Consider the following 12,554-nt stretch of genomic DNA (forward strand, 5'->3'; position numbering starts at 1 on the left):
GGGGTGGGTGGGGGATGGGGTAAGGGGACAACATAGGAAATGTAAATAAAACATCCAATAAAAAAAAAGAAAAAAGAAAAAAAAGACAATAAAATAGAAATCTCTAAATGAGAAAGGAGGAAAAAACGTCAAGGGAAAGGAATTAACTGTAAGGATTGATTCCCAGAAGATGGCAATGGTGACGGCCCAAGAGCACACAATAGAACAATGACAATGGGATGGAGTCGGTGGAAGCCAGGTTTTCACTGAGCTCTAATGGAAGGAAAATTTAAAGCAAATAAGTTGGAAATACATTTACATTTATGAAGGTAATAAACCTAATAAAGCTACTTTTCTGTTACTGTGATAAAACACTATGACCAAGACAACTTAAAGAAGGAGGGGTTTATCTTGGTCTTACAGTTCCAGAGAGATAGCAGTCCATCACTATAATGGCAGGGAACATGGCAGCAGATAGGCAGGCCTGGCACTCGAGCAGTAACTGAGCCCTCAAATCTTGATCCATAAACAGGAAGCAGAGACACTGAGAACCAATCCAGTCTTTTGAAATCCAATAAGGCCACACCTCCTAATCCTTTCCAAACAGTTCCAACATAAAGGACCAAGTATTCAAACATATGAACCTATATAGAGACCATTCTCATTCAAACCACCACAGAAGGTAGGAAGAAAGCACTGTTTTTTTTAGAACTACTGTAAAATATTCATGTCTAACTGTCTCATCAACAAACTAATATACAATGATTCCTAACATGATGGTTCATAATTTCTTGGCCTCATCATGTCCACACATTTATATCCCAGCATGCAATGATTATATATTAATCAACATTTACTTAAGGAAAACACTTTTATAAGAATGGCTAACATCATTAAGTGGACTCATATTTTTTTTATGTTATTGGCTCTAAGCAGAGAAAACTACTTTAAACTTGAAAGGACTTTACAGTTTCTTTTAAACTATCCCAACAGCTTGCAGCTTGCTTTCAGTACTGCATAAGTACTTTAAGGACTACTCTCCAGCAAAGAACTTCTTTCCTTTTTTCTTTTCTTTTTTGTTCTTGCCAGAAGATTTCTTATCTGATTAAGTAACTGCCTTTCCATTTGCTAATTAAATAAACTATTAAATATTTGGAGAAAATGTTTTGCTTTCCTTTTTAAATTTTTACTTCTGTCTATGTTGGGGAGATTGCTCTCAGAGCGAGAAAAGGGCATCAGATTGCCCTGATTTGGAGCCACTATTCTGCACACTGCCAACCAAACTAAGGTCTCTGGAAGAGCAACAAGCTCTCAACTGCTGCCATTTCTCCAGTCCTTGTGTTTCATTTTTGAAGGACCTATAGCATTCATCTAAAAGTGCAAACCTACAGAAAAAGACATACCAAGAATTCGACTAACAGAGTGAATTATTTGTCATTTTACTTTATTTACTTTCAGCTTTTTTTTTGAGACAGAGTCTTATGTCACCCAGGCTGTCCTGGAGCTCATGGTGATTCTGCTGCCTCAGCCTTCCAAGTGCTGATATTACAGAACTACAAGTGAACATCACCACACCCAGTTCATAATTTTATTATTTTAATAATATTTTACTTCCAGTTGTTGTTGCTTCATTGGGTGGTTGAGACAGGGTCTCACTATGTAGCCTCGACTGGCCTGGAACTTGCTATGGTGGGCCAGGCTGGCATCAAACTCAAAGAGACCCATCTGCCTCTACATCCTGAGAGTGTGTCCCCACACCGAGTTAATGTAATATGTCTCCAAATACAAATTACATAACCATTTTGGGTTTGAGATGTAGTTCAGTTAGGAGACTGCTTGCCTGGCATGCACAAGCCCTGGTTCTGTCTCCAGCACCACAATAAAATATAAATATAAAATATAAAATTATGTAACAATTTTAGAGCTTAAAATTGTGCTAGTAATTTTAGAAAAAAATAGGTTCAGATATTATTAGCACAAATACATACAGTATCTAATAAGTATCTGCTAAATAAAGGAGTAAATTTCACCCATCGCAATGATGCTTGTCAAATTTGCCATCTGCTCTCCATCTCCACAGCAACTCTGAGAGCATGCGCTTTATTGTCTCTGCACAGTTGCTCATGCAGCCTTCCTGCTCCTGGACTCCTCCCTTGTGCACTGCATCATGCACTTGCTACCATATTGATCTTCCTGAACCATCATGCTACCTCAGACGTGACCACCATATCTCAGGCCCTCCACATCAAACTCACCCTGCAAGGCAGGCATTGTCTACTTCTCTCAACTTCCTTCATCCACTGCGGCCTCTGTGCAACACTTCTCTCTGCTCTGTCTCCCTTTTGCTTGTCAGCTTTTTACAGTCTGCCCAGAAAGAACTCGTGGCTCATGCTGATGAGGTGTGTGTGTGCAAGGGAAAGTGTTAGGGCAGTGTCATGGCACTGTACCTGTGAGCCTCCAAAGCCTCGCTCGATGGCAATAGACACTGCTTGATTGATATATGTAACCATTTAGAAGATCTCTTATTAGAAATAAAATTACTTACTTCATTAAACATAAGAACACCATAAATAACATTTTCAAGTATACTATTAGGCAGAAATCTGCAAGAACAATTATTGGAGGAACTAAGATTTTTTTTTTCCAAAATATTTGTATCTTCTTTCACAAAATATAATTGTTGTATATGTTAGGTGATTCAAGTATTGTTTCAGTCAAACAAACTTTGTTTAGCTCTAATGATGAAGACATAAAAATCTTAAAGGCTGCTGACAGATTTTTAAGAGGTTGCTGAAAAAAGTGAGCTACAAACATTATCTGAAGAGCACTCATTGTCATGACTGTTGTGTGAATGCACAGTAAGTAGCACAGTCGTTAGGAATGCTTTTTATATATTTACTAGACCAGAGCCTCAGGCTGACAGCTCAGTCATTCAATCCCTGTCCAATTCATGTAATTTATGCAGACTATAGGCTGGCAGCACCAGAGAAGGAACAAAGAAAGAGGCTATGAATAGGCAAAAACAGACAGCCAGGGGGATCCTTTTAAGGGTTGATGCATGCAATATGTTTATATTTGCAAAAAGTCAAAATTACTATATATTCAAATTGCAACATTAATAATTCAACAAACCCTTGATTGCTTACTGAGTATAATGCAAGGCTTTTCTGTTACTTTGCATTACTGGCAAAAAGACCCGTAAGGTCTGCTCTCTGTCTCCCCTTAAGGATCATACAATGCAGGTGGCTAAGAAAGGGAGGGGGAGTAAGTGAGGAAAGAAATCAATCGATGGAGTACCGGCCATTTTGTGGTGGGCTAATTACAAATGCTTAGCACCAGTATCAAATGTTGATCTGTGTGTAAGTGTATGCACGTGTGTGTCTGGCATGCTAGTATACACCTTCTCTTGGTTAAACCAAACAAACTCAATCAAACTAAAAATTTAGCCACTTGCCACTGTAGCACTGTACTGGGGAGCTGGCAGAGGAGGCAAATAGTTACCCCATTTCTCTGCTCTATCTTGCCTAGAGGAAACATAAAGTGTTTGGAGGATTTCTTGAGAATAATCAAATCACAGGATTTGGGATGTTGCTGCATACAAGCATATAAGCCATCTACATTATTTCTTAGAGCTGTAGTAACAAAGTAGTACAGACTTTGTGAATTAGGCACAGAAATTTACATTCTCAAGGTGTCCTAGGCTAGAGTCTAAGATCAAGGTGGGTTCCTGCTGAGAACCAGGAAACAGGAGTCTGCCTCCCGCTTCTCTCTGGCATAGAAGTAGCTGCCATCTTCACATCCTGTCCCTCTTTAACTGCCATGTACTAAGTTCTAGTTCTTTCAAGAACTCTGCTCATACTGGATTAGTACTCAACCTTAATGGCCTAATTCTCACATTAATTACCTCTGTAAAGATTCTATCACCAGTTTTATTGAAGGAGCTAGTTGTTGAGACTTCCACATATATTTTGGAAGGGGACACAAGTCAGCCCATAACAGCACTGAAGCCACAATCAACTAGGATCCAACAATCAATCTGACTCTTCTTTTCTTGTATTAATACTTAAATATCATCCACTTATTCATATTTATTAAAGGCCCAGTAGGTCCTACTTGCCACAGAAAAAGGTATGACATAGTAGCTGCCTTAAGGGATTCACAGTGGAGACAAGTAAACCTAAAACAGCAGAAGCGAGTAGTCCTTAATCCCTTTTGAAATAAATCAAGATGAATCAGGGTGTAAGCAATTAAATAAAACAATAAAAGTAAATGTTCATTATATAGTTTTAAGAATAGAAAACACAAAGCAAGTATGTTCCAATCATTTTGCTAACACACCTGTTCCTTCTCTTTCCCAAACATAACAGCATACAAAAATACAATCTTCAAAGCACAGTTCTTTTAACTTCTTAAAGCTTTTTGCATTTTAAGTGGCAGTTTTCACTGCTAGGGACAAAAACAAGAGGGAAATGTCAAGAGAACCAAATTCCAGTTAACTCGTGGGTTGAAGCTTTGGAGTTTGTCACTGCCCTTTAGTAAGTTGGAATGGGATTTAACCATTTGAGAAGTCGTCCAGTGGAGCCCAGATGTTCAATGGAAAATGTTGAGCAATGAGGCAATACAATGAGAAGATGCAAGATAACACTGTTAATGGCATGAATGCCTACTAACAAGACAAAATTTTAAAACACAACAGATCTCAACTGCCAATGTAGCTTAGGGAGGGATACAGCACCTGCCTACCATGTGAAAGGCCCTCACCCTAGATTCAGTCTCTACCACGTCAGTAGAAGATAGGAGACAACAGATCTTTCCAATCAGAAATTTTGTGGTGGGTCTCATTAATACAGATGTTTGTCTTGACAGTTACAGTAATCAAAGCGCTATGACTGTGTTAACTGGCAGAGCAGTCAATTTGGTTTAGTAGACACTTAAGTATAAAATAATTTAAAAAATAGTTTCCAATAATATTAAGTTTTATACTAATATAACAAAATGTTGCTTTATGGCTAAATAGGAAGCTAAAATTGGTACAGCAAAAGTTTTAATCTTGGCTCCACACAAAGTACTTGAAAGTTCTATAAGGACTTTTAATCTCTAAAGTATTTTAAGCATTTCTTTTTCAATTGTGTGTTGTTTCTGAAGGAAGTGATTTAAAAAAAAAATTAAAAGCCTGCTTGAATTTCTTTTTACCAATAATTAATTTGTGGTTGGTGGAATTCCAAGTCAATAAATCAGATTATATTATAATTAATTCTTGGAAAGTCTATAATATGATGAGATTGAGAATTTCTGCTCCAATTACTGTTTTACAGCCAACTCAGTCTTATTTCCATGATGATGCTGACCTTTCTAAGGAGTGACCTAGTATTGCAGAACATATTTGTAGCTCTCATGGAGAAAACAACAAGTTGTACTCTTGTTTTTCTTAGTCTCTTTTGGCTGGTCTTTTTTTTTTTAATCTTCTCAACCTATCATTAACTAGTAAACTGGCACACTGTAGATGCTGAAGAAAAGATGAGTCTACACGGTAACTAACACAAAATCTACCATTTGAACAGCCGAGAATGCGGTCCAGTACTTTATAGAGTCAGAAGACCAACTCTTCCAGTTCCAATGCTACTTCCATCCTAAGTCATTCCTAGCGACACTCTGACACAGCAGCCTCATCTACTGCCTCCAGGTGCTTCCCATCAGTTGCTCCCTTAATCAAACCTGTACCAGCTAACTTTGGTTTTCAACATAAACTCTCCACAGCCTCATAGGTAGCAAATCAGCCAGCTCTTCCTCCAGGTTCATGTTTTAACTTTGCACCAAGTGTGTCCTTCTTCCATGCTGAACTTCAATCTCGACCTCACAGATGATAACACTCTGGTTCTGTTTCCTATGCACGTCTAGCCGTCTGTTTGACTTGCATGTTTTAGGTTCTGTTTCTTGCTCCACCTGTTTCTAAACCACTGTCATCTTCCTCTCCATTCCCTTAGCAAGGCCAATCTCATAATTTCCCAGAATGTCTCCCCTTTTCTAATTATGTGTGCTGCTTTGAGGATAATGCCATCACTCTGCCTACCACTCTATCTGCAACATCCACCAAATAACAAATTACTGTGAACTTTGACATTTAGGTCAATAGAATAAGTAGTACATCCTGCTAGTTCAGAGATGTCCAAGTGGCAACTTTCTATAGCAGATGGAGATAGACAATCTGTGGATACTGATCAGAATCAACAGTCTAAACAATTTATATTTCAAAAGGTGGGGGGAGTTAAAAAGTTCATAATTGTTTGCCCAGCTTAAGCACTTTTAAAGCTTACATTCTTCTCCTAAATTTCCTAGCCTACACATTACATCGTTCTATTCTTTTTGTTTTAAGACAGGGCATCAGTATGTTGCCCAGGCTGCTCTGATAGGCTCAGTTACTAGCTCCCACTTCAGCCTCCAGACTAGCTGAGACTGACTACAGACATTTATCATAGTGCCTGGCCCTTACACAGACATAAACAAAAATAAATACAAATCTTGCAATAGCTGAAACTCAACATGATTTTCATAGTATAAATTTAAGAACTCATACACACTGTGTTTATTAAGTCAAATACAAATAACTGGATAAATTCTTAGCATTAGAATGAGAAACTAAAAATGCTCATCAAGTAATCAAAAGATTCATTGTTCAAGAAAACACCAAACAAACTTAACATTTACTACTGAATGCTTCCCTGACACAAAGCTCTACAAGAACAGACATTTGGACTACAGTTAGAAAGCACTATGTTTTCCAAGTTCATAGATCCCTTATGTACAAGACTTTTACAGAAACATTCTTAATAACATACAACATACAAGCAGGACTTGGGACTACAAATTACTCTTAGGACCCAACAAGTCTGGGTCTTAAGTTTTATTTTAGTCTGGACACATGTTTTAAACCGTTAAACATATTGTATATGTTTTACACATATCAATCTTATGCTTCTCATCTCACCTCACCCACTTCAGAGTCATCTACTACTATCAGTATATTAGGCAATACTCATTAAAAGTAGCAGAAGAGACGATATCAACACAGAAGTGACCAGGAATAATTATGATGGGGGTACCAAAAATACAATTATACAAACAAGAGAAACAATAAGATTTCACATAGTGATTATATCTATTTTTTAGTAATAAGAAAAGCAAAAGGTGTCCAGTGAGGAACATGCTAGGGAACTGATGTAACACACAGGGACTGGGGAGATGACTCAGAGGGCCAAGTGCTTACCACACAAGGATGAGGACCTGAGTTTATCTCCAGAACACCCAAGTAAAGACTGGCATGCCTGAGATCTCAGTGCTGGAGGTGGAGACAGGAGAATCTCAGGGCTTTGCTGGCCAGCTATTCTACCCTAATTGACTAGCAGTAAGTTCATCAAGAGACCTTGACTCAAAAAAGAATGACTAAAGAAGCCAACCAAAGTTGACATCTAGCCTACAGGAACATACATAACACAGAAACAATAGAAGCTGTGATTATAAATGAAAATTGGGTTTAAACTCCCTATTCTCAACTTTAAGTGAAACTTAACATCTGAGTGTAAATTTTTAACTCTAAAATAGGAATGATCAGATTTAATATCTCGCCTCAAAAAAAAAATAAAGGACAAAAGAGCATTTTAAAAGCAGATCATAAGTGAAAAATTTGAACATTTGGCTGTGTAGTCCTAAAGGCTTCTTGTGCACTTAGGACTGACTTCTTGGGATTGTCTAGCCCACCACAGGAGAAAATGGATTCTTCCTCCCTCAAACACCCACTAATGCCTGCAGCTCTTCTTTCATGGAAGAAACCTCTTGAGAATTTCCCCCTCCCATTGACATGTATACTGGTACAGTTATTTTTTGGTCTGGTTTAGGAAACCACATTGTTGCGATTTCCTGGTACATACATGAAATTCCTGTCATATATAGAAGACATTCCAGCTCTGTCCTCTGACTCCTAGCAATCTTTCCACCCCCTCTTCCATGATGTTCTCTGAGCCATAGGTGTAGAAGTTGTGTTGAGATGCATTAACTGGGGCTAAGCACCCTATAATCAATTTAAACAGGATTTTCAATTGCTAAATGTCCTTCCTCCATTCAGATAGGCAGCCTAACTCAGAAGGACTAAAAGGGTGGCCTGGCAGCACTTGCATTTCAAAAAGAAGCAACAAACTATTAATTCTCACTCACCCCCCAAAAAACCAATAAAGCATTCCATAGCAATGCTAAGGGTCTCAGGCTCCACAGAAGGTGTTCTTCTGAAGGATGTCTGTTCTCACAATATTATGATGCTCTCTTAACTTTTTTAAGGACCTTTAAAAGGCACTGTAGAAAACCAATCTTAGTACTACTAATAACTGACAATTATAACAAAGAAATACACTGTCTTTATTATCTTGTTCCTTGTTAAGAGATGTTGCTTTCGGAAATGTATTTCTTACTGGTCAACTTTCTCTCCAGCTCCCCAAGGACTAAGTGTGAATAATCACCTCATACCCGCCCCCAAATGTTTTACCTTGACTCTGCTCTTTCTTCATGCATGCACAAACAAACATTAAATTCTTTCAACCTATGCTTTACTGTGCTGAACTTTTTATAAGATTTATTTTACATGTTTGAGTGTTTTGTCTGCATATGTGTGTGTAAACTACACGAGTGCTTGTTGCCTCTGAAGGTCAGAAGAAGGCATCAAATCTCCTAGAATTGGAGTTAAGAATGGTTGTGAATAGCAACCATGTGGGTGCTAGGAACCAAACCAGAGTCCTCTGCAAGAACAAGTGCTCTAATAGCTGAGCCAGTGCTCCAGCCCCTCAAGTGTTTTTTTTCAACCATGTTCACACATTAAAAATACCTACAAAATCAATAATATTTTTAAAAACATAAACTTCTACAGATAAGCATCGTATACCAACAAAAAGTAAGTGTTCCCTGGGAATCAGAGGGAAGCATTACAAATGATACAAACAAATTTTAGGAGGTAATGTACGGGTTCGTTACTTTAATTGTGGTAATGATTTTATAAATATAAACATATTAAGCATTAAGTGGCATAATAGAAATATGTGTGGTTTATTATATGCCAATTATACTTCAGAAAGTTCTTGTTTAAATAAATACTGTTGTGTAGGTCCTATCCTGCCTTCGTTGGAAAGGGGGAGGGAAGATTCCTTCTGAGAGTAAAAATTTTAAGTTCTGCAAAAGATTATATATGTGTGGCCAAGATGGAGAAATGCTATTCCATAACGAGCATTTTCTCCTTTCTTTCCTTCCATTTTCTTGAAAAGCTTCGCTCACACATCTCTATTGCCTCAAGTAGTCTGATGACTGGTCCTGAGCGACACTCTTACAAGTCACCCAAGAAGATTTCTTAGGCTTGATTACAAGATAAATAATAAGCAACAGGATGCTGAATAAGAGCAAACTAGAAGATATATTTAAACTTATTGTCAAAATTACACCATTCTTTCACAATGCAACTAAAAGGAATTTTATAAAATAGAAGAATCAAAACAAACAAAAAAAATAGAAAGAGAAAAGCAGGGTCCTTCGAGATAGCTCAAATGGTAAAAAGCACTTGGCTCCAAGCCTGATGACCTGACAGAATAGGCACCCACAAGGAGGGAGAAAACCAATGGAGCTTGGTGCCATTGCAATTACATGCACACGCACACGCAAACACACACACACACACCTACCTTTTATTTTTCTTAATTTTTCAAAAGGAAAGACAACAGGAACTGTGTGCTGACCCAATCCATTCCCCACCCAGCATTCATATCCAGAGACTGTTGCTACTGATTATTAACAGGATTTCTAATCTGCTTCTGGAAGTAATGTTAATAAATCAAATGACTGTAAAATGAGTCAACTGTAGAATCTGTTTCCTAAATACATGCAGGGCTTCCCCCTTGCTACTAAAGTGATATTATCTGAATACTTGACTTTGATGCTACTCCTGCCAAAGAAGCCTTTTTTCATTCTTGTCCTTCCCTGTACTTCAAAACGTAGTACAAAGATTCGTCCTGTAAACCTTAAAATGTATTCACCTAAAGGGGAAAAGTGCTCACAAATGATAGAGGTGGGGGGTAGGGAGAGGCTGGTGCCGTTGGCAACAGAGTAGTCTTAGGAAAACACACCTCCCAGAACTATCGCACTGTTTCAAGGTTACCCTAATCTTTCTGGCTTTATGTAGATAAAAGTTGTAACAACTGAAAACCTCAAACTGCAACCCGTGGCATGAACCACAGGGCTGGCACATCTGCAAAACCTAAGGTGTTACCCAAAGGACATCCACTTTACAGAGAGCCAGTGTTACCCTGCATGCAGCCAGTAGCAGTCTCTGTAGCAGCAGCACTCCCCCTACCTGAGCAGCGGAGTCGCTGCCGGCGTGCAATAGCGTTTTATCCCATAAGCGATTCAGTGCAGTGCAAAACCACTAGGGCCAAATTTAAATCCTTCAGGAACCTCTAAACTCTAAAAGGTACAAAGCAAACACATGTAACGCTGCAGGGCAGGGACCCAGTTTTGCCGAAACGTGCAAAACCTGAGGTGTTTTCGTGCAAAAAGAAAAAAGAAAGAAAGAAGCCTACAAAAAACAAACAAAAAACCGTTCAGTGGAAAGAAAGCCCTGAGGATCTTTTGAGGGCGGTCACAGCAGCCTCAGAAAAGGCAGAACTCCAGGGTCCAGCGCGGTGCAGGCAGAAGAGGAGCTCTCCTGGGGATGGACAGACCGGTCTGGCACTTCGAACTCCCAGCCCCACGGGATTCAAGACCTGGGCGAGCACGGCTCAGAAGAGCACCGGGTCTGCGGAGCCCTCGTGGGCCGCGGGGCCGAACTCTGGGCGGCGCAGACCGGTGGGCAGTGGCCATAGGCTACGGTGGGCTCTGTGCTAGGCCGACCCTGGGGCGCCCCCAGCTTACCGCCCAACCGGGAACCGAGCCTCGTCCACAGCAGGCAGCCAGCCGCGGCCAATTTCGGGTTCTCGGGCCGCGCCTCGCGCGGGAGCCGTTACCCCCAACGGGCCGCCGCCCCAGGACGAAGTCCTACCCGCCGCCGGCAACTGCCTCAGTCCCGCTCCTCCCAGACCAAAGAAAGTTCTCGGTCTCCCGGCGCCCCAGGGGCAGGCGTGCGGCTCGCGGCGGACTCACCTGAGCAGCTCCGGGACCCACCGCGGCCTCCCCTCACGACCACGGCGACCGGGCGACTGCGCTCCACCAGCAGCCGCGCCACCTGCCCCTTTCCTACTAGCAGCACGAGTTTGGGCGAGCCATCTTCCCTCCTCTGACTGACAACCCAGCCCGGACAGCCGCCACTGCCGCCAGCCTCTCTGACAGGCACCACCAAGGACCCGTACCCAAGCAGCCAAACAGCACCGCCCCACGCTGGACCAGCCTATTACTGGCCCCTGGGGTGGGACCAGAACAACTTCTTCACCAATGAGCATCTGTAGTTACAGGTACGGGGCGGGGGGGGGGGGGGGAATTTGAGTGGGCGTGGTAAGGACAATGGGCGTGGTCGGGGACCGCCCAGGAGAGATGAGTGACTGTATGGTTACTGGAAGGTCTCAGGCTGGCTCTGAGCCCTTTAAAGCTTAAGTCGTACTAAATGCTATAAAACGTAATCAGAAAAGAAAGCTGATATTCAGTTACTTAAAGCATTTCACAAAAGTATATCAAAATTTGATCAGATCCTTGGGGAGGGGGTATGGTTTTGGAAATAGCAATAAAAATACTTCCTTTTCTTATGTTCATTGCTTTTGGCCTTGGCCTTGAAAATTTTAAATATGGGGTTTAAAAGACGACTTTGGGGTTAAAAATACTTACTGCTCTTACACCCACGTGGAAGTTGGTGGTAGAGCTCACAACCTCTATAACTTCAGTCTCGGGATCAGTTGCCCTCTTCTGGCCTCTGCATTCATCTGGGCACACGTACACCTAACATACATATACATAAATTAAAAGAATTTTAATAGTCAAAGGGGGAATGGAGAATTGGCTCAGAGCTTACGAGCACTTGCTGATCTTCCAGATGAATGGGGCTCAGTTCCCAACATCCACATCAGGACTCCAGTTCAGGAGATCTGATACTTCTGGCCTCAGAAGGTACCTGCACATATACGGTACACACACACACACACACACACACACACACACACACATTAAATAAATCTTTTTCTTTAGAAAAAATTTAAATATATTTCCCCACTTTTTTTCAATAAGCCTTTTTTTTTTTTTTTTTCGAGACAGGGTTTCTCTGTGTAGTTCTGGCTGTCCTGGAACTCACTCTGTAGACCAGGCTGGCCTCGAACTCAGAAATCCGCCTGCCTCTGCCTCCCAAGTGCTGGGATCAAAGGCATGCGCCACCACTGCCCGGCTTCAATAAGCCATTTTTTGACTTCCATACCTACTTATCCTACAGATAATGTTATGTATATTGTGATCCAGTACTGCAAATGTTCTAAGCTCTCCCTATTACAGCCCTCTCAACTCGAATCTGATTGAATTAGGAGAAAGGAAGGAAGGAAGGAAGGAAGGAAGGAAGGAAGGAAGGAAGGAAG

At 40.7% G+C, this 12,554-nt stretch overlaps 1 protein-coding gene across 3 annotated transcripts in view; it reads right to left on the reverse strand.

The window, feature by feature from the left end:
- Positions 1–11,330, reverse strand: part of Fam126a (family with sequence similarity 126 member A) — a 111,211-nt gene extending 99,881 nt beyond the window's left edge. Inside the window, exons 1-2 of one of the 3 annotated variants that reach the window (XM_028774632.1) lie at positions 10,587–10,979; positions 8,167–8,169 (exon numbers count right to left, since the gene is read on the reverse strand). The gene's annotated coding sequence lies outside the window, so the exon portion shown is untranslated. Of the gene's footprint in view, positions 1–8,166; positions 8,170–10,586; positions 10,980–11,145 lie in introns of those variants that run through there. The other 2 variants (XM_028774630.1, XM_028774631.1) reach the window with 2 other exon arrangements.
- Between the last annotated feature and the right edge of the window lie 1,224 nt (positions 11,331–12,554).

This window comes from Grammomys surdaster, unplaced genomic scaffold (genome assembly GCF_004785775.1).
Source record: "Grammomys surdaster isolate TR1022 unplaced genomic scaffold, NIH_TR_1.0 242, whole genome shotgun sequence".
Taxonomy (NCBI): domain Eukaryota; kingdom Metazoa; phylum Chordata; class Mammalia; order Rodentia; family Muridae; genus Grammomys; species Grammomys surdaster.